The sequence below is a fragment of the Lissotriton helveticus genome, chromosome 8 (genome assembly GCF_964261635.1).
Source record: "Lissotriton helveticus chromosome 8, aLisHel1.1, whole genome shotgun sequence".
In the NCBI taxonomy this organism is placed as follows: Eukaryota; Metazoa; Chordata; class Amphibia; order Caudata; family Salamandridae; genus Lissotriton; species Lissotriton helveticus.
The window spans coordinates 1,008,542,377-1,008,567,320 of record NC_136069.1 but is presented as its reverse complement, the minus strand read 5'-3'; positions in this window follow the sequence as shown (position 1 = coordinate 1,008,567,320).

Sequence of the window (24,944 nt, the reverse complement as noted above, 5' to 3'; positions counted from 1 at the left end):
AAATAACAAAGAATATATATATTTATTCTTCCTGTTTAATTTTGTTAAACTTGGCGATATATTCTCACTGGTGCGCTTCAGTTTAGGAAATCATAGTACCTTTGTAATCTTATTTAGGGTTTTTTTTTCTTTCCCGCCCTTGTTTCTTTTCCTCTTGTCTATTTCCTCCCATAATTTGCAGAAGGTTGATATTCGCAGGGGTCCACAGCGGAGTACTATCTCTCTGGGTTTCCAGATAGATTGTATGGGGGTTTCCCGTGGGTGGGGGGCATGGGGTGGGTGGGGGGTTAGGGGGGAGGGGAAAAGCAAAAAAAGTCCTCTTAAACGTCCTTTACAGCACATTAAAAAAAAAAATGAAAGGAGTCGATCAATGTTTAGTTGTCTCTTTGGAGTTTGGCAGTATTGGTCTTCGAGCTATCTGATATTTTTTCTTTTGCTGTAATGCATAATATACGTATTTTGTCCTGGAACACTAACGGTCTTCGCACTCCACCGAGAAGAAATAACATCATGCAATATCTACGTGACTCGGCCGCACAGGTATTAGTGCTCCAGGAGACACATCTTGCAGAAACAGAAATGCAAAGCCTCTTGAGTAAGAATAGATGGATAGATTTTGGAGTTATAACATCTCAAACCTCACATATTAGGGGGGTGGCCATTCTTTTAAAAAAATCTATCAAGGCTAGGCTAGTCGCTAAACAGGTAGACCCATATGGTCGATGGGCAATTGCTTCTGTTATTATTTCGGGTTCACCATTCACCATAGTAGGTTACTATGGCCCAAACCAAGACGTATTGACATCTCTTTTCACAGAACTATATGCATTTTCAGAGCCGGTCATCCTAGCAGGTGACTTTAATATAGTTCTAGATCCACTATTAGATAAGTCATCCACTAACAGGGGTATAACTTTATCCAAGACTAGGACGTTTTTATTAAATAACATGAAAACATTGAACTATATTGATATATGGAGGACTCTACATGGGTCCCAAAAGGGGGTCACTTTTAAAAATTATAAATTTCATCACCAGTCTCGGATAGACTTCATTTTGAATAATCAATCTTTAGTTAAATACGTAAAATCAATTGCTCATTTACCTTTCCATCTCTCAGACCATACTGCTATCTTGCTTGAGCTTGAGGTTCCATCTAGGCCCGCGTTAAAATATTGGTCGTTTGATAGATCAACACTTTCCTCTTCGGACATCTCTGAGGCATTAAACCATGAAGTTAAATTCTTTTGGGAGTTTAACCAGGGGTCTGCGCCACCTGGAATAACATGGGACGCATTCAAACAACTCTAAGGGGCTATCTAACCAATATTTCAGCATATAAAAATAAGACCTATAGGGAAGTAGTTGCCTCTCTTGAATTTGAGATAGCAAAACTTCAAGAAGAGATTATCACGAATCCAGCCTCAATAGGGTCCACACCTGATGGGATGCAAGAGAAATTAACAGTTCTAAAGGGAGATCTTTCCTCAGTTTTGAGTGCACGGGTCTTAGAAAGATGGGAGGCTAGTAGACTGGCCCACTTCGAATATGGGGAAGGTGCCGGTAAGCTCCTTGCCCGGAAGTCAAAGACGGATAGGGCCCGAAATAATATTAGTTCCATTAGTAAAGACGGTATATTATATTCCACAGATGAGGGAATTAGTGGCGCTTTTAGAAGTTTCTTTAGTGAGATTTATCAAGAAGACACTGACGTACAACCTACCCAAGCAAGGGACTGGTTATCCAGGATCGTTTTACCGGCTCTGGACCTTGAACAAATGGGAATTTTAGATGGCCCTATTACATCGGAGGTAGTTAGCTTTGCCATCTCGAAAAGTAAAAAAGGCAAAGCAGCAGGACCAGATGGGTTACCCTCGGAAATATACAAAGTAATATGTCCAACTATTCTTCCCTACTTAACAAATCTGTTTAATAACATTTTATTAGAAGGTGCCCTACCTCCTGCATCTTGGGACAGGGCCTCCATAACTCTGATTTTAAAGCCTGGCAAACCCGCATCCAATTGTGGGTCATATAGACCAATTTCAATTCTTAGTACGGATTATAAAATCTTTGCAGCCGTACTTGCGAATAGATTGGGTGGTGTAGCAAATTGCACGAACTGACGTATGACCTCATCGGTGCAATAGATATGGCCACCTCAGCATCACTTCCTTTAGCAGTTTTCACTCTTGATGCCACCAAAGCCTTTGACAGGGTAAACTGGGTGTATTTAGAAGAAGTGTTAAAAAAGTTCAATCTGGGAGACAATTTTAGACGAGCAGTAAAACTACTATATAAAAATCCTTCTGCTTCATTACTGGTTAACGGGGAGCTTACGGAGCCATTTGATATTACACGAGGAACCCGTCAAGGGTGTCCCCTCTCACCACTTTTATTTGATTTATATATCTAGCCTTTCGCTCAACTAATTCGGGACAATATTAATATAAAACCTTTTATTTTTGAAGGTTGGGAGCGGAAAGTCGCACTATACGCGGACGACGTTCTTATTTTTTCATCTGAGTTAAGTTCAGCCTTCCCTACGGTCATATCTATTGCACAAGAGTTTGGGGCAATATCTGGTTACGAAGTGAATGCATCAAAAACTGACATTATGGTTTGGAATCAATCTGCTCCGTTTGCAGGAGTACAGCCGAGTGCCACCCTTAGATATCTCGGGTTAAATATCTATACGGATATTAATAAGATCGCCCCGTTAAATTTTGCCCGTGTGGCTAAGGAAGCCCAAAGGTTGTTGAGATCATGGTCAGCTCTTCCTATTTCCCTGATAGGTAGATCTAATTTGGTCAAAATGACCATTTTACCCAAGATTATGTTTCTGTTTAACACTATTCCTCTTTTTTTTATCCATCCTCGACTGCCAAACTTCAAACGGAATCAAATAGATTCATTTGGAATAGCCGTACGCCCAGGTTATCCTGGAAAAAGATCAGACGGCGTCGAGAAAAAGGAGGCCTCGCAGCACCAGACCTCGAGATATATGGCTGGGCTTTCCAATTTTCTCATATTAGGATGCTTTTAAAGACCCCTAATAACGTAGGGAGCGGAAAATTATTCGTAGCACTTCTCAAAGGGGAAAAAATTGGGCCAACAAACTTTTTGCTAAAATTTGGGGACCCAAAATACTTTAAGAAGGTCAAGTTAAAGGTGCTGAGGGACTTAGCTAGAACATAGACAAACTTAAGACGCACACTTAATTTGGATTATTATCAGAGTCGGGCCCCGTTATGGGACTCGCCAGGTGCCCCATCTTGGCTTTTGGACAGTTTAGCCCTCCCAGTTAGAGAGGCCGGGATCTCAGCATGGGGGGACCTGTTTGTTGATGGAGTACTACTTCCCTGGGAGACCTTGAGCTCAATAATAGGAACTCGCTTTTCACGCTTTAAATATCTTCAAATTCAGAGTTGGTCCCAAGCTTACAGCCTAGGAAGGGGTAGGCATAAATTAGGTGCTGATCACAATCTAGTATCCTATCTGATGGACAAACCCCCATTCAAAAAAGAGATAACATTTTGGTATAACCTTATACTAGATGAGATTGATGGCGAATTCCTGCTACCCCACTCCCTTTGGGAAACATATATACCTAATACCGATGTAGAGCGCCTGTGGCTCAAATCATTTAAGACTCTAGGCGAGATTGTAAAACCTTCTTGGCTTCGTCGGAACCATTTGTTGACACTGCATAGAGCGTATTACTCTCCACTACGTCTATCAAAGTTCTCCAATAATGCTCAGGTCGTATGTCCCAGATGTGGTTTAGTAGCAGCATCAGATACACACATGTTCTTTGAGTGTCCCTATATAACATCTTTTTGGAATGAAATCTGTGCTTCCCTTTCACTAGCAATTGATCTACAAGTGAGTCCCTGCCCCACGTTAGTTTTCTTCGGTATTATACCTGGGATTGAAGGTATTAGTAAAAAGCTGGTCTTTTATAGTTGTTTATTAGCTAGAAGAGAAATTTGTAAACGCTGGAAAGACAAGACTCCTCCTCTCTATACAGATTGGAGAGCAGCGATGTTACAGATGTCCAAACTAGATCTGGCTAGAGGAGGCAACCAACACAAAAGGAGATTTTGGCTACTTTTGAACTGGTAACTATAGACCAGAACATTGAGAGGTTTTTTTTTTTCCCCCAAGTCCTATGATTATGCTGCTTGGATGGACCATTTGTTCTTTTGATCCCTTTTTTTTTCTTTTTGCTTTACATACCCTATATATGCGTCTCTGGCTATAAAATGGGTTGTACATAGCAGTTTACTAACCCTGTCGGTACCATTGGATGAGGACAAAGTTGGGAGGCGTGGCATTGTGGGATACGCTCTTAGGTACCATTTAAATCCCCCCCAGTTTATCTGGGCCAGTGCCTCAGTCATCTTCAATACTTCTTCGTCACTACATGGTTACCAAGGGCGAATATGAGGACAAAAAAAAAAAAGGGCTATACTGTTATTTGTCTCCAAGAAACCTGGGCTAGGAAGCTGTTCACATAGATGGATGTATTTATTTCCATACGCGAGCTAGTAAGGCTTTGGGGTGTCATCCCAAAGAGGGCTTATTGACACTAGTAGCAACCACTTTAGGCAATAAGGTCTGTGAGTGAGAGCTCAGTTGTCCACATTTCCAAATTGTTAATATTGTGTTTGAGCAAAATGTAACTTTGGTCATTGTTTATATTTTACCACAATAATTTTGTCCACAAAAACACTAAAATAGCAGAGAAGTCGGAACACTCTCTAAGTGATCATTTAAGGGGAATTAAGACCGATTATATTCTCCACTGGGTAGGGGATTTCAATTGTAGACTGTGTCCCTTATAGAAAGTGTCTGCTTGCAGCCTGGGGGTCAGGGGTAAGTAAGAAAGTTGTCTTTTTTTTAACATAATGTGGTGACATTCTATTCTGTCAAAAGTTTCTCCTTTTTTGACAATATATTTTTCTATCTAGTCGACAGCAGACAACATTTTTTACATGGGTAGAGGCTAAGGTAGCCTCATTAATTTTATTGCCTTTTCTGGCTACTGCAACTGGTGAGGTTTTCCATCCTCAAAGAAAACTTTAATGACCATTTTCCTCTATCACTATTTGTTGAAACCCACAAGAAGAAATCTAGTGGGTAACTAAAATTATATCCTATATCATATCACAACAACAAGGGTATATTGCGGAAATGGTCATCTGTAAATCTAGACATTAATTTGGAACAGATAATGCTTAATAATAGGGATCAAACAGAGAAGAGTACCATTAATCCAAGCTGTATGTTTGCAGCCTTTGCTGATATTATTTGATCTATAAATATAGCATTACAGGGAGGCAGAAGATTAACATCTCGAAGACCCTTTAAATGGCTCGATAGCAAGTGCGCACGGACACACAGTAACCGTATAATGTCTGGAAAGCATAAGCCCAGGGATAACACAAGGGTAAGGTCTTGTCGGCATCTTTATAAACAAGCAATTGTGGGTCGCAAGATGATCATTAGACAGGAGGCACAGGAGAAACTTTGTGAAGCCAGCATTAACAAGGATGCCAGTCTACTTTGGAAGACTATTAATTCCCCCTTTTTCTAGGAGAGTCACAATAGCATCATTGATGTCATTAGCCCCGAGAAATGGGTTGAGAATTTCTCTACAGTATGTAGAAGTGAGGGGGAGCTTACACAACCTCCAGAGTTTGTGGGCGATTACCCAGATATAAATGCGGGGTACTTGGCACCACCCACTTATGAGGAATTTACAAAAGCTCTAAGTCAAACTACCACAAACAAAGCATTGGGACTATATGGTGTTCCGGCTGATCTCTTCTCGGCTAACCCTGATCTTTGGATTCCAGTGTTAACCAATATTCTGAGTTGTGTAGCATACTTAGGTCCACTTAAATCATGGTCTATTGTGATAATAGTATCCATTTTTTAGAAAGGGGACAGGGCAGACCCCAAGTGCTACCACCCAAATTTGTTGATCGACTGTATCTGTAAGATAATGGGAATGTTCATATTGGATCGCTTAGAAACTTGGACAGCCAAGAGAGGGGAGTTCTCTGATATCCAATATGGTTTCATAAGAGGCCTGGGCACTGTCTAGCAGTGCCTCAATCTTCACCCGCTTGTTAGCAAGTATATGCTAGTTAAGAATGGATCCATTTATTTGGGATTCATGGACTTAACATCCGTCTTTGATTGGGTGGACAGAGGGAAACTATGGAAAAAGATGTTAGATATGGGTATTGATGCACCCTTGGTTCATTTCTTAATGCAGATGTATCAAGATGTAAGTGGTAGAGTTAGATACAGAGCAGATGACAAACTCTCCTCTATCAAAATGAATTGTGGCATTCCCCACGGCTGTGTGTGTTAGCCCCTTTTTTTATTCTATCTATATATGAATATTCTGGAGAACTACCTTGGCCAGGGACAGGTTAAAGTTCTGAAGGTGGGTCCTAGATATTTTCCAGCCTTGCCCTATGCTGATGACGTTGTTTTGAAGTCCCGTACCAGTGTGGATCTGCAAATACTTTTGAGTAGATTTAATGATTTTTTGTGCGATCTTGGATTAAATAACAACCCAGCTAAGTCCCACGTTATGGTAGTTGGGTACACCCTTTGCCCTTTAAAATCTGTTTTTATTAAATGTGATCAATTGCTTTATGGTCCACCCTTTTTGTACTTAGGTATCACGAGGCCAATTTTTATGTTTTCTTTTACCCAAACATTTTGCCAAACATTAAAAAGCACTGACTGTGTGGCAGAAAAGTAATCGGCAGAGAATAACATCACAGGATTAAAAAACAGTAATTGGATTATTTCTCTTTTTAAAGGCTTTTCAAGTAAATATAAATAGAGTCAGACACTGTTAGTTGAAAACTAAATGACTTCTCATTGATGAGCACGACATTGTGCACTATGTCGAGTACAAGTTGTGTGTGATGCTAAAATAATGAAGACATGCTCATTGCTAGCCAGTGCCTCTGTTAGTTTGCTACTGTCTGCAGCTGTACTTTACAATTATCTTTTATTTATTTCAATGGCCCTGCTCTTCGCCAAATGCATGTCTCTTTCTACTCTGTCTCCAAAGAGGCTGATGAATAATAAATAGGATACTACATCAGTCACACACCTCATGTCTGCCGCAAGTACATTTTGAGGAAAGTGAATCTAATGGACTGTACCACAGATAAAGGAATGGATTATATAGATTTTATTTGGCACACTCGTTACTGCGAATACCATATGCCAAATTTGATATCAAATCATGCACTTACTCCCACTTTACTCTGTGGCCTCGCCCTTCACAATGTATTTCCAACAAATTCATTTGCTTGGCAGTAAAGAAGGAAAGGAAACTTACTTTTCTCTATTGCAGGGGGTAGGGTAGAGGGATTAGACAGGTAGGGTAGATCTTTGATTAAGTATGATAGAGGTGCCACTACACTGATCATTGATTCATCATCTTTGGCTTGTTCAGTCACGGTTCAATTAAAAAGGGAAAAATCTGAACAAGTTTGAATGAATCTGTTAATGTAAACCATGATATGTGTTCTGGAATCACTTCACATGGGTATCGCATGATTAAATGTGGCACATGCCAAAAATGGTTTTTCAAATTTGGTTGGCTGCAACTGAAGAACCTAGGAAAAAAATAATGGAGTGTAGTACTAAGAGGTGACTGAGTGGGCAAAGTAACAACACTCCTTGTGTGTTTAGTTTGCATTGCATTGAAAACATTATAAATGCTGCATTAACTGAAGAAGAGACACATTGCACAGCTAACACTGCAGTCACAAATTGATTGCCCCATACTGCACTTCAGTCATAATCAGCAAAAAAATGCCACGGGCGGGAAGGGGGGATGATGAATGATAGGTCAGATAGATCTGGCCCACTTAACAAATACAGTGAGTCAAGGAAGTAGAACAAAGAATTAAAATAAATAAATAACCCCCACTTAGAGTAACCATAGCTCTGAATGATAGTGATACCAACCATAAACCAAGTAAGCGGAGTAGGTGAGCAGCAGCATGCTCCTCATGAGAACTGAAGAAGAGCTACCACTAGCACAACCAGCTACTTTAATGTGCTCTTCCCACTGAATTGAGTGATGTTTTTTCATAAGGGTTGTGTGGCCTCCAGGACCATAGTGTGAACCAGGCTTACCTCGACAAATACTTGCATGGCAAATGGAGCATATTGAAATGTTACCCTCATGCTCGCTAATCATAAAGAAGTCCCAAATTGGGGAGGAGAACTTACTATGCCACTGCCTATGTCTGAAGAACTGGAGGTAGGTGGGTGTGTCGATTGCATCTCTGCAGTGAGTACTTTAACTGAGGTAGTGGTGGATACAGGTCTCAGTGGAGAGTTTACAAATATGAAAGTTGGTGGTGGTGGAACCAGTACCACTTTCCTCTGAGCAGGTTGAATGAGAGGGGTAATACCAGTGTCCTCTGAGCCACCTTCCACACTGACAACCCCTGTCTCATCTGCCTCACTGTCCCTTTCCATAATGCTAAGGCTAAGGCTTTCAGGAACTCAGACTTGGCAGGGTCCGATCCATGTCCAGATCATCAGAAGGGGGCATGGGAAAGATGTTGGAGTACCCTTTCTTATTCTTACTGGAGAGCAGGAAGCCAATGGTTCATGAGAGACAGGAAGCTCAACCTCCTGTTCTGCTTCTTCTTCAAGAAGAACTGTTGCTGGCTGCCGCTCCAGTTGCACATTCTTTTCAGTTTCCTGTGATGATTGGGAATTTTGCAGCGGAGACAAATCCGGTTCGGACTCCCTGCTCTTTGTCATGTTTGCAGTGACTGCCCTGCTTGGAGACATTGACTTGGACTTAGGTTGGGGGTGATGCCGTTGATTCAGGAGTACTGCTCCCAGCTTGCTGCATGGAAGGTGGTGCAGCAGGCAGACTATGTTGCCTGAAAAAGGTGGGGGGCATGCCACTGGTGGAACTGGCAATCTGCTTTTTCTTCTCCTCCTCACTGGCCACTTTCTTGGCAGGAACACCTTTCTCTGGCGGACATCTTCAAGCTTTGTCAGTTGGCACTTAGCGGTACAAGCAGAAACAGGCAGCGGAGTACTCAGGAGGTTTTGTGTGGTTAGTGTCAATTTGTGCCGGCCTTCTGTCAGGTGATGTCTCTTGTGCACCTAAGCAAACAGACTAGAAGAACATTCAGTGAAATGCGGCATTTTTGCAGTTGAATTATTCATCCAGACAATAGTGAGGTTATCCCAAATAATTAACAACAATAGAGTATCCATTCCAATCCCAACCGTATATTCAATTAGAATAACAACAAAAATATTTAAAAGTTTGCTTTATGTGCCTCTAAGGTTAGACACCAGTGGCAGGTAGGAGAGTGCAGGGAAAAATTGAATGTAAATGCTGGTGTGCACCTGTCGCCTAAGAAACCTACGGCAGGCAGGGAGTGCAGAGTAAAATGAAATAATCCTTAAAGGAAAGAATACTGGTGTTCCCCTATGGCCAAAGACTCAGAGACATATGGCAGGTTGGGGATGCAGGGAAAATCGAATAATCCTTAAAAATGTAAATGCTGGTGTGCATCTATGGCCTCAGAGAGCTATGGTAGGCAGGGGATGCAGTTTAAAATGGAATAATCCTTAAAGAAGTGAATGCTGGTGTACGCCTAGGATGCAAGACTCAGAGACATATGGCAGGCTAGGGGTGCAGGGAAAAATTAAACAGTCCTGAAAAAAATTGAATGCCTGTGTGCCCATATGGCCTAAGAGCTCTATGGCAGGCAGGGGTTGCAGGAAAAAAACAAATGATATAAAAAAATATAATTGTTGGTGTCTCACCAGGGACCATGATAAATTCTTTGGAGGCAAGGAGGTGCAGGGGAAAATGGAAAAAAATGCTTATAATATTATATAAGACTACAACAACCAAACCAAATAGAGGAGAACCACAATTAATAACAATAACAAGAAATTCAAAAACAAATTCCAGAATATATTCAATTCTTCTTTTTATTTTCTTATTCTTCTAAAAACTGTCACAAGTTTACAGCAGAAACAAAGAACGTGTTTCGTCCATAGAAATGGACTTCATCAGAGCACAGAAAAATAATGCAGGAAATTAATCATCCACTGGCATCCATTTACACATGTTTAGTCAAGTTACTGGACAAGAAACATGTATAAAGTTGTAATATATAAATGCACAGGGTTCTTCCACTCTGTTATGGCACTACAATAGGTGCCGAAACGGCAAAAGGAAAACCATCTTGCACTCCTCATGCAGAGAAGCAAGAGATGTAAGTGGATGATTAATTTCCTGAATTATTTTTCTTAGACCTGAAGAAGTCCATTGCTATGGACAAAACGCCTCTATTTGGTAAATATATATAAACACTGTACAAACATGCTACAATGATACTCCAGCAAATTAAACCGATATCAGGAAAAAAAGTTTAAAAATAACAAAAAAACAGAAAGGCATAATCCTTGTCTATCAGTGTCTCTAGAAAATGACTTTCAAAACTGGAAAAAAAGGAGATAACTCACTGGTGGCTTATGGCTACACAAAATGGCCACTGGTCACATGTTCAAACACCAACAAGCAAGGAGGTGTGGACAACAAAGAACACCTGCATGCCTATGGCAAAAGTACACTGGGCTATACAAAATGGCCACCGGCTATATGATCAAACTAAAAGCAAGGAAGCATGGACAACAAAGAACACATGCAGCCCTATGGCAAAATCACACTGGCTGGCTACACAAAATGGCTGCTGGCTACATCGTCAAACAACAATAGGCAAGGAGGCATGAACAACAAAGAACACATGCAGGCCTATGGACACTGACTACATGGCATGGAGAATATAGGACACACACACACACAAACACAGGCCAGACAAAGGAGGCTTTACAAACAATCAAGAAGCAGCTGCTCATGATCGCTGGCATCACAAAATGGTGGCATAAGGCTCTGTGGGTCCCTGGAAATACCGCTAGTGGCTGGCAAATCTTGCTCCTAAGCACGTGTTGCAAGCCTCATGTTGTTCCTGTGAACATCGCGAGGCTAGAAAGGCAGTTTAATTTTGCAACACGCTAATCTGCAAAATTTGTCGGAACTCTGCATTGCATGCATTATGCAGTTACCAAATTATGGCAACTCCGAAAGCAGCATTATAATTTCTCCTGGTCCTAACAGAAAGCTAATATTCTGTATTCAAGACAAAAGTCAGGCACTCCCGAATGGCCTTTTGAATGGCTTGAGTAAATGAGCATTGAGATGTTAATGCAGCTACAAAACCAATGGTTTAAATATGTGAGGGAATGTATGGGTTTTTAGTATTTGAGGCATAATGCATTTTTAAAGTTAGAGGCAGAGGGAGGGTGCAGGCTGCCCAAGGGAGTTGGGCATATGTTCAACTTTCAATATGATTAAAAAAAACTCATTCACTGAAAAATGCAAGGATGAAAGTCATGCTAAGTTAGTTAATATGATTTTAGTTTACATTAAAAAATCAGGAATTCACTGGGTAAAGTAATGTTATAGTTATGTGTTGACTAGAGGTGGGCTTAACTCTTCACTGCAGCATATTAATGCAAAATGACGCAAGATTATGCTAAATTGCACAAAGAAAATAGCCCTGCATTTAGTACTATTTTGTACCACAAAATGCACTCTGGCATCCAGAATGAACCTGAGAATGCATTTTGTGTGTGTGGAAAATATGGCTAAATTCAGTATAACAAGAAAAGCAGCTACTTGCACTCGGTTCATGTGCTCTTGGGTAGGGATTTGTACCCCAAATTACTCCAAAGGAAGTAAACAGGCATAATCTCATAACTTTCAGTAACTTTGGGCCGCATTACGATGGCGGACGGAAAAGTCCTCTGACCGGTTTGGTTCTGGAAAAAAAAGCCTGCATGTTCCGCGGCAATTCCAGAGGTCACATTACAATGTAATGGTCAAAAAATCTGGCCGCGGCGGTGGGATTTGACAAAACCCGTCCGATACAGTTGGCGAACCCTTAAAATCTGACTGCAGCGAATGGAAAAACAGTTTTCCAGAATAAAAAAGCCAATTCACCTGCGGTATGACCGCAAGGCAAATTATAATAAGATCACGGTCCTGTCAGCACGACCGATGCTGTCGCGCGAAGGCAACATAAAAAACGGTCAAATGCAATGACACAATGGAAAAATACACCTGATGGTCATTCCTCAAGTGGACACGCCCACATAGCATTGTATATAACCAACCCCTTCCCTGACCATCATCCTTTGCAAAACAACAGCATTGAAGGGCCAGATACCACAACCATTCAGAGAGGCAACTTATCACAGCACACATCGCACCCACCTATCCCCAAGCACCAAGACATCTTCATCCACACACCTGACACACCTTTCACACCTTCACCTTTGTACTTCACAGCATACATCTTGTCACAGAAAAAAATGCCCAAATTCACAGGCAGTGAGATATCAGTGATGTTAGATGAGATAATTAGAGTAGAACCCCATTTGCTTGGAACCATGGACTAACAGACCCCACTTGTTAGAAGGAATCAAATGTGGGAAAGGATTGTCAACAAAGTCAATGCAGTAGGTACCACCCTGTACACACTGCGTGACATTAAGAAGAGGTGGCATGACCTCAAGAGCAGGGTGAAATACTGTGCCAACAGGAACCATGAGGCAGCGACTGGCGGTAGCCCTCCCATTCCACGACTAACATTCACTGATTGGGAGGAGAAGGTGCTTGCCATTCTGCATCCAGATAGTCTCACAGGAATTTTTGGGGGAGTGGAGACTAGTAATTACCAACACATTTATCCCATTACACTGTCATGCACTGTTGTGCACAACCATTGAGCTACACTTCCCAGACCAAAATAAACTCATGTGCAATGCACTCTTTCAACAACATGTCTCACACGGCTACCATTTCCTTTCTCTGCCTCACCTTACAGGTAGGTAGCCAGCTTATGCTCACTTGCCTCAACCCTGAACAGCATGGAGCACCGTCCCCAGCCAGAGCCAAATGGCAGCCATCTCCCTCCTCAGTACCTACTTACAGGTAGGTATCCATCTTACTAGGGAGGGGGTTGTTAGGACATGAGAACAACACTATGACTCCCACAAGGCCCTCTGGCCTTACTCCCAAACAGGATGGAACACCCTTCCCACCCCAGAGCTATGTGGCAGCCATATCCCTCCTCTGCTTCACTTTACAGGTAGGTAGCCAGCGTATACTCACTTTCCTCAACCCTGAACAACATGGAACACCCTCCCCACCCCATAGCCATGTGACAGCCATCTCCCCCTCTGCTTCATCTTACAGGTAGGTAGCCAGCTTATGCTCACTTGCCTCAACCCTGATCAGCATGTAACACCCCCCATCCCATAGCCATGTGGCAGCCATCTCCCTCCCCAGTACCTCCTTAAAGGTAGGTAGCCATCTTACTAGGGAGGAGGTTGTTGGGACATGAGAACAACACTGTGACTCCCACAAGGCCCTCTGGCCTCACTCCAAACAGGATGGAACACCCTCCCTACCCCAGAGCCATATGGCAGCCATCTCCCTTCTCAGTACCTCCTTACAGGTAGGAAGCCATCTAACTAGGGAGGGGTTGTTGGGGCATGAGAACAACACTAAAAATCCCACAAGGCCCTCTGGCCTTACTCCCAAACAGGATGGAACACCCTCCCCACCCAAGAGCCATGTGGCAGCCATCTCCCTCCTCAGTACCTCCTTACAGGTAGGTAGCCCTCTTAATAGGGAGCAGGTTGCTGGGACAAGAGAACAACACTACGACTTCCACAAGGCCCTCTGACCTCACTCCCAAACTGGATTGAACACCCTCCCACCCCAGAGCCCTGTGGCAGTCATCTTCCTCATCTGCTTCACCTTACAGGTAGGTAGCCAGCTTATGCTCACTTGCCTCAACCCTGAATAGCATGGAACACCCTCTCACCCCATAGCCATGTGGCAGTCATCTCCCTCCTCTGCTTCACCTTACAGGTAGGTAACCAGCTGATGCTCTCTTGCTTCAACCTTGAACAACATGGAGCAATCTACCCACCACATCCCTCACTTGGTAGCCAACTCTTCAATGTTCCATATGTCACAAACACTGCGCACACAACTTTGCTCACGTATATGCCGCATAAATCACATTTTCAATCACAAAGTCCTGTGCTAGGAAATGCAAAGCCCAATCACAGAATGTTATGTGTAAGTCCTAGTTTAGCAAAGCATGAAGGCCCATATGCATGGGCACTCATTCAAATAACACAACCCTCCTGCTGTGAATGCAAAATGCCGTACACAAATTAGGAAATGTCTGCATAGGTAAAAAATATTTTTGGAAAATCAACAATATTCATGCCTAAACCAAAGTGGATGAGCACCAAGTTGGTAGATGATAACATGTCCTTGGAAACACACAATCTGTACATGTTAAATGTTTGACATTGCCATGTCACCTCGCTAACAAGTAATGGATGTACCTCAACATCATGTCATACTGCAGATTTTTTTTTACAAATGACTAGTTTTTGCAATGTTAAAAGTATCCACTAAAACATCAAAAACTGTGTAACCAATGTTGTGGAATGTACTTAAGGTCCTGACAATGTAACCTCTGTCCAACAGGTGAATCACAATCAACAGCTGGTGAGACCAGAGCAGAAACTCTCAGATGCAGATTTTCTCCAAATCTCGGATAAGAAACGCCAACCTGGCGCTTCAGGTCTGCCAGGACATACTCAGTCTGAGGACCTCCTCGGCCCCATCACCACCACCACAACTACCAACACAGCAGTAGCAACAACAACAACAACACTAAGCCCTGCACCACCTACCTGTGTAGCAACCACAACCATCATCACCACCGCTGCCTGCCACACTATCTCTGTCTTAGAGCTTACCAACACCACCACTCACAACGAGGATGCTGGGGACAGTGTGCGGGTGCTTGTACAGCCAAGGCCACAGGTCTGTGTGTACAGGGCAGGTAGGAGGGCAACTGGGGGCCAATCACAGGAGGACACGGAACCTCAAGCCCTGGCCACCATCGCAAGAGTCCTTGGGGTGTACCAGCAGAACCAGGGACAGATGGGCCACGTTGTAGATGTATTGTGTGAGCTCCGCCTACTGCAGATGTCCATGGACACCCATATCAGACAATTGGTAGATCTCATGGGCCAGTTCGTTTGTATTCTGAGGGACATACATGCAGCTCAAGGAACGCCTCCCCCCCCTTCAGTGGCCAGCCTGTTGCTACACCAGCCACCTCAGCAGCAGCCACAGGGAGCTATAATCTGCAAGCCGATGACTCCTCAGACACCACTTAGCCTGCAGTAGAGCCTTACCCTGCTAAACACAGGAGCGGACATCCGAGAAATGTCCGAGAAACATCACAGGAGTAAGCCAGGATGCTGAGCCAGCCATAATGTCACCAGTGTTGCACAGATCATTGACTTTGTTGACCATCTCGTCCAACATTGCCATGTTGACGGCATGAGTCTGTTGGACTGTGGATTTCCACTATTGTGGTGACTATTCTATTTTTCTCGGTTACCATCACTGACAACTGAACCACTCTGTATGCACAATTAACATCTCACTCACTTTTACAAGAAACACCATATGCATGAAAATAAACACAATTAACACCCATGCCTTTGTGTGAGTTGTATGTTTATCAGAGTAAGTACAATATAAACTCAAATTTAAATGTACCACCAGATGAGATTGTGACAATGCATTAATAGGGTAGAGGAACATAGAACGACGCAACAAGAAGATAACATTGAGTTGTCATATGATGGCACAACAGCAACAATACTCTACTGGTCAACACTGTACAAGATTCATATCAGATAACACTGACCAACAGCATCAACATAGACATCAGGTAAGTGGAAATATAAACACAGCGATGCATAATGTACCCCACAGCAGTGTGCTAACAACAGCCAGCATCCCAACACATCATGAATGCTTCTGCCCTAACAGCAAAACAATCTGTCACAACTTACAAATATGAGATATCCTTGCTTCTTTCATTACCTAGCGCCATGAAACCTACCCAGTGATCATATGCTCTATAAGCAATCAATAACATAACATAACATAGTTTCTCAATGCAAACTTACACTCAAGGGAGGTAGTTGTTAATGAGCTGTTGACACAGGTCAAGATCTTCTTCCTCACCACTGGGCATATTGGGATTTCCAACTGGGGGCTCCTGCTGCTCATCATCGTCCTGAATCAGGGGGATCTCTGTGCATAAGGCCAGGTAGTGGAGCAGGCAGCATGCGACTATGATCTGACATACCTTCTGGGGAGAGTAGAAGAGTGCACCACTGCTCTTTTCCCAACACCTGAATCCTGCCTTCAGATGTCCAAAAGCCTTCTTGACTACCCGACGTGTCCTCCCATGGGCATCATTGAAGCAGACCTACCCTGGCATCCTTGGATTCCTCAGTGGGCTCAGCAACCAAGGCAGTTGGGATATGCCTAGTTGTGAGATATACAGAGGCACAATGTAATTGAACTATTTGAGGAGGAGAAGGCCAGCATGTCACACATGCACCACAATTATTGAAACATCTCACTCAACGACAGGCCAGGCCCATCAACTGTGGGGTGATGCTGTTCTGCATTATGTAGGAGTCATGTGCAGACCCTGGAAATTTGGCACACACGTGGGATATTATCAGATCGTCTTGGCATATCACTTGCATGTTTATAGAATAGTAATGCTTCCTGTTTCGGTAGATGTGCTCCCGTGCCTGTGGTGGAACAAGGTCAATGTGTGTGCCGCCAATGGCTCCAACAACATTTGGGATGTAACCAAGGTCATAAAATTGCTTCTTCGCATTTGGCAAATATTGTCTCTTTGGAAACTGGATGTAGCTGTCCTTGTATGTTAACAATGCAGACAGGAAATCACTCAACACAATGCTGAACATAGGTTGAGACATCCCCACCTATGATGGCCACCTTGTACTGAAACAAACCAGTGGCAAAGTAATGCAGGGCGGCCATCACCTTCACTTTTGTCATTATAGCTGTTGGATAGGTTTTGTGAGGCCTTAAATGGGGCTCGACTGAGCACATAGCTCTTGAAGGGTAAGGCGATTGAGACAGATTTCCTTTATGATATCTGTATCCACCATTGTCAACAGGTCTTGCAAAGGCCGATACACAGGGGGTCTTCTCTTTCGCAGTCTGGCAGGGGACACAAGTGTGAAAAGAGGCAAAGGTGAGATGTGGGTAACAGCATACAGAATGAGTCACACAACCACAATATTGACAGAACTGTTGAATTAGTGTAATGCACACGTGACATGCATAGAAACCTTGATCCATTGTAGTCAATTAGGTAGCCAGGGTGTACATACTAACTACTGTCAAATCAAAATTAACCTATCTCTCAGGCATATGGTACATTGATAAATCATGTGTACCCGGCCCAGTGGGTAGATGGCACATCACAGGGGGCAAACAGCATAAACACAGATTTGTATATAGCTGCTGAAACTTCACAAAATCCACCTTGAGTCCCAAAAAGCACAATATCATGCCAAACTGCTGCCAGGGACTGTAAGCTGGAGAAGACTTCATTGATGCACATCACTGTGTACAAAAATGATATTCAAATTACGTGGGCAGACTATCATGCCTGTGTGAGGAGTCTGCATTACACACATATACATATTGCCAACAATTAAACACAAATCCACAGGAAATGTCTCTACATGTCCACATGGATGAAAATGACCTGTGAGGATGGACAGACCAATGCATTTGATCCCATGTGTAATTGCATTACATGTGCGGGAAGACAAAAGTGAAATGTCACACTCTCCTATCCCTTTACAAGGTGAACTTCAGTTTTTAAAATTGTGTTGGGATTACTGATGCAATTTTCCAATCGAGAATGAAAATGCACTATGTGTTCACCCACGTGGTAGGTGTCAGCCACTGCAGTCACGGGCATTGGCACCAATTGAATAATGCAGGGTAGTGGTGGAGACCTACTGATCCCTGTGGTGTGACACAGCCTATGTAAATAATATAGCAGCCAATGGGAACAGGCATCGCGGTAGAGCTTTTCAACTTTTGAACGTCGCGGTAGGCGTGCTCCATCACTGCAGCCCCAAATAAATAATGCAGGGTAGCAGTGGAGACATTCTGACCCCCGCGTTGTGACACAGCCTTTGTAAATAACATAGCAGCCATTGGGAACTGCCATTGCAGTAGTGCTTTTCATTTTTGAATGTCGCAGTAGGAGTGCTCAGCTACTGCGGTCACAGCAATTGGACACAATTGGAAAATGCAACCAAGGTGGACCAATTGTATTAGCAGAATAACACTGAAACCACCCTGGGGGCCTAAATATGTGTGTGAAATGGCAATACTTGTCACTTGTCTACAGACACTGCTGCCTGCTATTCCTCCCCATCAACTGCTGCTGTGCTTCATCTCTGGAACCAGTCATGGCTCATCCTGGGAACATCAGGGCCTGTCCCTTCACCACAGAGGAGCTGGAGCTCCTGGTGGACGAGGTCCTTGGTGAGTATGGGCGGCTATATGGTGCTCCAGAGGTACTGGTAAGTCAATGTGTAACTTCTTCTAAGTGATTTCAAGGCTTACCCTATGTAACTGGACACTAGTATATGCATTAGAGTGCAAGTCAATGGTAATGCCTTGAAGGAAGTGACCCAACTAGGGCCAACATGTTCACTCTCTGCCTCCTCTAGCCTTCCAAGAATGAAGAGTTGATGACGCAGTAGAGAATACAAGCAAACTAGTTTATTCACAAAATACACTGCAGAGGAGTCCAATCTGACCAGCCTCCTATGATGGCTAATGAGGGACTGACACTAACAAGAATAAAGTTACATTATGTATGTTGCGGAGCCCACAAAGCCATGCCTACTATGGAAAATCACTGGTAGCTGTTGTAACACAATGGGAGCACGAACATAACTTTCGATTCCACAACCTGCCACACGTTATCTACTGCCCAAGGTCACCTAGGTTATCCTCCCCACTAGAAAGGTGGGAGAAGGCCTCTATGTAACAGAAAAGGAATGCATTAATAAGCAAGATTCAACATTTGAGAAACTAAACTTACCAAGGACCATTTCTCGTAAATGATCAAGTAACAGTTTCGATTATAGTACAAAATGGCGTGATTAAAAACTAAAATGTTGGCACAGATTTCAACCTAATTAACATAACATCTGCACTTATTAGTTGCATATGCATACAGCAAGAATGTATTATGAAATAGCTATATAAATGCAAACACATTATCAGGTAAAATACGAGTAATGTGGCAGTAATACATTTCAACTCTAACAGCCTTTAGATGTGGACCTCTGCATGGCCCATACATGATATACAAGATGTTGCACTTGAGTATGTGGGGAGGATGGCACCATTGTCACTGAAGCAGCTCCCTTGGACACTTCCATTTCACTTCCTAGCAGAATGACTTCAAGGTATTGCTGTGTAGAGCCTTATTCCCCCTGATCCCTGAGTGCATGCAAGACGATTTGTACATAACGTTGTTTAGCATTAGTACAGTTACACTGACGACTGGAGCAATTGTCAATTTGTGCACCTATTCCCTGTGAGATGTCTCAAAAAACATCAGTAATTTTACTTCTAATCATTAGAGATGGTACCTTTTGATTGGGCAGACGGTACAGATAAATGGATGTAATGAGTTGACAGTGGCAATATGGAGATGAGTCCAGTCTGCCCAAGAGTTCAATGCCTGTATCTGTCTAGATTAGTGATACTCACCTCTTACACATCTGCAACATGTGCAGTGGATACGTCATACTTATATTGGTGCAATTACATGCAGAATCTCACATGTGTATGCACTGTGTTATCATTCTCATTCTCATTCTACATGCTGTGAATCTTGTGATAGACTACAATTTGTGTCTATAAAAACCCTAAAGGCCTGTCCTGTGAATGCACAATGTATCTTGGCCACATCACACAAATGACTTGGCAAGACATATGAGTAGTACACCCTCCTATTTATAAAGAAGAATATAGAGGTATGAAGAGTACACAAGACAGGCCTACACCTTGTCACATGAGTGAGAGAATGTATTGTCAGGTACCTTACCGTCACTCCATAACACTTGTAGCTATACAATGATCCTAGACGTTAAGGGGTGTGTAGTGTTAGACACAGTGAGTATTTCCACTAGGCATCGATTACAATGTATTGGCTGTCTGGCTCACTCACATAATGCATCACAGATGAGACCCTGTTTCACCATAATGTCAGTGCATGCCCTCTGCATGTGTATGAGATGCCCAGGTAGTTGGTCCACCTTCCTAGATGTTGACATTGTACTCATCAAGCTTGGTCAGAGTGTAGTATGTGACATGGTCTATAGACTCTGCTGTCCATTGATCTATGTGTGTGGTATGTGTATAAATACTCTGTACTGGCACACAATGGTCCACAACTTACTGTTTACAAAGTTGTTTTCTTGTCTCCCATGCCTACAGCTCAAGGTCCATCAGCGTAAGGCCATATGGAGGGCCATCGCCAGCAAGGTGCGGGCTCTGGGGGTCTCCAACTGGCGCCATTCTCACGATGACATCTGCTGCCCCAGCAAAAATATTGCAGAAATGAGGCTGGGGATGGTCCCTTGAAGTGGCAGGTTTGCATGCTGGACCTTGACCCCACTAATGGCCCACATCCTGGCAGTGACACAGCCAGTGCTGGATGGACACTTGAGGGCCCAACAGCAGCAAGTTGGGGTTGAGTATTGGGCTAAGTGTGACTTAGTTCATGACTGACTGCCTTAATCCCAACCATGAACAACCCAGAAACCTCAGAGATGTCTCTATTGGGATGCAATCTGTTCAAAGTTGCCTCAGTGGTAATAGCATGAGGTGCTGCATGTGTACAACAGTTGGATTCTCATGTATGCAATACATGAACAGTGTCATTGGAAATCATCTTGACATGTTTGCATGTTCTATCTGGAAAATGGTGTCTGAAATGAGCCATTCCCATGCAGGAAAAGAAGTTGAGTGAATTGTCTAGCACAGTACACTTGCCAGCCTTGTGTGTGCTGTGTGGCTCCCAGAATATTGTGATTCATGTGATGATGTGCAAGTGGATTGAGACATGGACAAATGGTGACTCAAGGTGCAGTGAGTTAGCAAAGGTTCCACTTGTCCCATGGGTGCTGTATAGCCAAATGATAAAGATGACAGCATCAAAGCGACATATTTTGACAAATATCAGCAGCATTGCATCACGATTACAGCAACTGCACACATGCGCTGATGGTGCAGATGGTGATGAGTGTAGTGTTAGTGTCCTCTTTTTTCGAATATTTTTCGAACATTTTGGAAAATAGTATTTTTCACAATAGGCACGCTAAAAATAGTTGTGTAGAATTAACACTTTGTGCCATGATTTTTTCAACCTTTTAAAAGAACCGCACTTTTGCTGCATGACCAACACCACGGATGTATTTTAAACCCATGGTCTTTTTGTGAAAGCAAGGACTACCAGAAATTTTTTTTTATCCTTTCTCTCAACAGGTCTGCAAAATAGCGGCTAAAAGTTTAGGTACAATTATAGACCTTCACTAATAAAAATCACTTTTTTGTATATACACTAAGTAGAAAAACGTGAGTAAGGTGGGGATTTTGTGTAACCCTGTCCTGAAGAAGATGTTTTTACATCGAAACATGTTGACACACACCCAGAGGCAGCGCACATAATACTACGCTCTTCCTCTTATTACTTGTTTTAATAGTACCAACTCGGGGAACCATTAAAGTTTTTTGAGTCCACCCACGAGTTAGGTCCTTTTTAATTTCCATTCACTTTCCCGACCCCACCACCACACTCACTCACTATATGATAAAATATCCCTCACTATACACCACACATAGACATAAAAGTGCTCCGCGTACTCGCTGGTCGCAGCACGCCGTATCCCGTAGAGGGATACGATGACCCCGATGATGAAGCATGACACCAAGGGGCCTGTTGGTGTGTGAGGGGTACCCAAAAACACCAGACGTGCTCCCAACCACAGTAGGGAAATCGTCAACCCATAATTTTATGGATTCCTCTTGGTTTGTAAACGTTACCTAGGGAGAACGAATCCATATATTCTCTCTCTCCTTCCCTTGTTAAAAGTTTGGATGAGTGTAGTGATGCATTGGATGATCTGCATTTGCTCATTGTGCACATGGCAACATGTCTTTGTGATGGTTAGACAGTGGAAGGTTGAAGCAATGGAGCAAAATGTGGGTATTGGGAGATTATGTTTGCACTAGGGCTTACATGGTTATATGTGATCAGTGTGTATGGCAAATTGTGATGTGTTTGAGGTGTTGTACTCTAACTTGCAATAGAAAAAGCCAGTGTCACTCTAAGCGGCAGTACTTACTGTGTGCGCATTGAGGAGGGGTGTACATATGCATCAGTGCATGGTCAAGTTGTGGCTACTGATTTACATCAGTGAGTGATCTCTTTTGACATTGATGTGTCCTCGGTGTCAGAAGTCAGCACAACATAAGGATGTCAGATGCCAGACACTGGCTTTTGGCACACATTATCTGTCTTTATGGAGGGCACTCAAAGCTCCATCTACAAAAGGCACTCTGATGCTTTGAATCATTGAAGGCTTGCCCTACAATTTAAATATTGTTGATATGTGATATGTCATGACATGCAAGTCCCTTGCGTCATATTGCCCTAGTCATGCAAATGTGTATTGTCTTTTTGTCAGCATTAGCACATGGTGCTTTGTAGCTGTTTATCCCTAAAAATTTGCCCATGTGAATTACGCAGATGTGTAAGTCTAAAAGACATCAACTGGCAGTGAAAAGAAGTGAGCATCATTTTCAGGAGTTTTATATATCGCAAGCTTGACCCGAAGGTATCGGGTATCAGAGTGCTTTACATGAGCACCAGTTGCATTACACAAGGACACATTCATTTTTGTTAGGCACGGGGAGATTAAGTGATTTGCACAGAATCACAGGATTTTGTGCTTTGTTGCCGAGACTCAAACCCGATTCACCTGATTTGAGGGCAACTGCCCTAGCCACTCGGCCACAGACATTTGTGGTGTGCACTTCCATGTCAGTGATGCATCAACAAATCTGTTTTCACTGATCACCAGTAAGTGTGCTGCAGCACCAATATAAATTGATGGAAGGTAACTTAACAATTGTCATGTTTCAGTTTGTATTTGTAAAGTTTCGGGAACTCATACTTCAAGTGGGAGAAACACAACAGATTTGGAGGTGTAGCTCTCTTAAAAAAGTGTGAAGGTGTAGCTACACACAATAGGATTTTGATGTTGAAATGTTGACACATGCACAACAATTTGGCAGTGTCTACGCATCATGGAGCAGACTGATCTAAAAACCATGTGTCAATACATGGTGTGATCAGGCAAAAGATTGGGCATATGCAGCCAGTACATGTACAAGTAAATTTTGGGTCTTAAGTCAAATAAATTCTGTTTGTATTTCATATCATCTTTGTGAGCAGGCCATTTTACTGTACCTATGTCTCTGTCTCTTACAGCATCTACCGAGGGCAGGGAAGAAGAGGGGCCCAACACCGTTGGGGAAGCAGCTGGCATTAGTGTCCCTGGGAGTACAGCAACACTGAGGGGACCACCATCTCGGAGGGGGGCAGGAGTGCCCTGGAGGAGTCCAGACCAGAAAAATCGAGCTCAACATCTTTGTACCCCAGCGGTGACTCCAGGATGTTGGTGGACACAGGAAGTTTGACATCTGCTTCTTCGTCCGACACACCCTGTCCTGTGTCCACCCTCCCTGCTGCTCCCCAAACTGGTACCCAGGCCGGCAGCCCTAAGAAGGGTAGAGTCTCCTTCCCCCCAGGCACTGCTACCCCAGCCACTGTCTCCCCTGCTGCCCTCAGTGTGGAGGCCTTATACATCTTGTGGAAGCTGTCTGTGGGTCAGACTGTGCTCCTGAATGCCCTCCAGGATCATGGCAACAAGTTGTCACAGGTTGTTGCATTCCTGAAAGGCATTCATTCGGACATGGGTAGCCTGCACAGAACTGTCCAGTCTTTGTCATCCACAATGACTGCAGCCATTCAGCAGTACCAACCTCCCAGTGCAGCTCCAGTCCCTTCCACCCCCACAATACCATTGCCCCCACCTGACCAGAGCACACACACGCACCGGAGCACTCAGGCACCCAGTCATCCAAATGCAGCACACAACAACACCACTCAAAGCGATACAGACACAACACACCATTCCCAAGAAACACAAAAAGCACACATGACATCACAACAACAGCACCATCAAGGGACACTCAGAAACATAAAGCCAAAAAACATGCTTCCACATTGCATACCTCAGATTACTCGCCCTCCATGAGCCGTCCCATCCCCACACCTCATTCCAAAGCTTTTAAAACCCTTACCCTGGCTGCCCTGGGCCTGTGGCCTGCCACTACTGCCCACACCCCCGAGATAAGAGGGCCGGGTTGGCCAAAGCTTCCTCTCCCACCCATCCCCCTGAGAAGCATGGCCACAAGCCAAAAGAGGTGAAAGTCCCTCCGCAACAGGGGAAGCAGGAGAAAAGGACCCCCCCCACCCCCAGAGTGTACCACCAGATCTGGGAAATCTCCCCAGAAAGAACCACCACCACCTGTCCAACTTTCTGGGAAGAAGAAGGTTATTGTGGCCACCTTACTTCTCCCTTGGCCCAAAACGCTTCGTGGATATTGGATACCCAAGCAAGTCAAACCCAGCCCTCCACATGCAACATCATCCACTGAGCCTCCCCCCAGCATTTCTCCACCTCCTGTTCCATGACTCCACCTGGTCCAGCCAGCTCTCTCCCTCCCACATCCAGCGATCTTACTGCGT